The sequence below is a fragment of the Lepeophtheirus salmonis genome, chromosome 1 (assembly GCF_016086655.4).
Source record: "Lepeophtheirus salmonis chromosome 1, UVic_Lsal_1.4, whole genome shotgun sequence".
In the NCBI taxonomy this organism is placed as follows: Eukaryota; Metazoa; Arthropoda; class Copepoda; order Siphonostomatoida; family Caligidae; genus Lepeophtheirus; species Lepeophtheirus salmonis.
Genome location: NC_052131.2, coordinates 18,124,614 through 18,126,241, shown reverse-complemented (window position 1 = coordinate 18,126,241; position 1,628 = coordinate 18,124,614). Strand labels below are relative to the sequence as shown.

Sequence of the window (1,628 nt, the reverse complement as noted above, 5' to 3'; positions counted from 1 at the left end):
TATATATATATATATAATTTTAATTTTAATTTGTGGTTGTTCTATGCTATATCAAGTGCCCATTCTATTTCTATTTTCGTACTTTTGCAAAAGTATTTTAATCTACGGGTACAATTGCAATAATTATTGAGTCGTATTCATGTACAATTTTTGGAAAAACTACTTAGTTTCATATGGTAAGATATACAATGCTCCTATTTCTATTAGATATTTTAAATACGAACACGTGTTTTAGAATATTTACTCTGCTCTTACTTACTATACAAAGTTTTCTATAAATTATGTTTCATTATCAAGAACTTCTTTAGTGCGAATAATTCACCATGACATCAAGGATCCTTCTCGCCGTGTTCCTCCTCATTGGAGTCTATGAAGTAGTAGCTCAACGTAAGAAAAATATAGATAGTCATTTTTTATTCACAAGTAACACATATTCACATCATAAATGATAAATAGGTGACTGCCATGATAGAAGATCCGACTGTCATAAATTTTTGGATCGGTGTTTCCATCCAAACCATTATTTCCAATGTCCAGTATCTTGTGGTGGATGCCATGGTAATTAAAACTTGAATATATCCTTCTTTCATAATTTAATCCTTAATTTATTTCAAAAATATTTTTAGATCATTGTCGGGACGATGATGTTGCATGTCTAGGCTTTTCTGAGCAGTGTTTTTTTAGCAAGGAGCAAACAAATGTTCTCGGTGGTGTGGAAATTGTGAAGGTAAATCCAATTTCCTTTCTAAATATATACAAACTTGATTTTTTTATTCAATGATTAAATATATTTTAAAGGTTGTACTGATTTACTCAAACCCGAGCTCTGTAGCAAGAACAAACATCGATGTCATGAGTCTAATATTCATTATCTTTGTGCAAAGACATGTGGAAGATGCCAAAGTAAGTAATCCCTTGCTTCTTATTTCATGCCTTTAAGTTTATACTTTTCCCCTTCCTTTTGTTACACTTAAAACATAGGTCCATGTAGAAACCAACTGCTGTCTGATAATGTATGTCATGCTTTTGGACAACAAGGTTATTGCCTAACATCGAGCCCAAAGTTTAAAATTATGACTAGGATTTGTGCAGCTACTTGCAGAGCATGCTGAGGCTAAACATGACATCCACTACATATGTATAAATTAACAATCCATGTAACAAATGTACTACTTTATAAATGAAATGCTAAAATAAAATTTATACATATACTGTCGTTATTTGTATTATATCTCGCAACCTTTCCTCCAAAAATAATCAGAAAAAAGGGCCAAAAACAGTTAAGAATTAGTCCATTCTCAGTCCAGTAATAAGGGTTTTAAGTCTGTTATAGTATTTATAATGCAGTGCTCCACTATGGTTGTTGTTGTCGTTATGAGGTTAAGTGATTTAGGAGAGCGTACACATTAAAATTCATGTTTCTAGTAAGGGTTAATAAAAATAAAAGATATACCATAACTATAGTTGATATATTGTAGAGAAAAACGCGTGCAAGGAGAAGGGGGGAAATACATATGGTATCATTGTTTAAAATACTGATGTGCCTCTTTATTATGATTTTTGAGGGTTTAACGAAAGTATTTATTAGCCAAATGTTTAATGAAGATATAATACGTATGTATAATTGA

General features: G+C 31.1%; 2 long non-coding RNA genes across 2 annotated transcripts; both read left to right on the top strand.

Annotated features, from left to right (window-relative positions):
- Window positions 1-318: 318 nt before the first annotated feature.
- LOC121124592 (uncharacterized) lies at window positions 319-684 on the top strand. Its single transcript, XR_005866357.2, has 3 exons — window positions 319-387; window positions 457-558; window positions 627-684. It is a non-coding gene; the product is annotated as an uncharacterized lncRNA (long non-coding RNA).
- Window positions 685-687: 3 nt separating this feature from the next.
- On the top strand, window positions 688-1,216 carry LOC139905496 (uncharacterized). Its single transcript, XR_011780297.1, has 3 exons — window positions 688-727; window positions 799-903; window positions 982-1,216. It is a non-coding gene; the product is annotated as an uncharacterized lncRNA (long non-coding RNA).
- The last annotated feature ends 412 nt before the right edge of the window (window positions 1,217-1,628 follow it).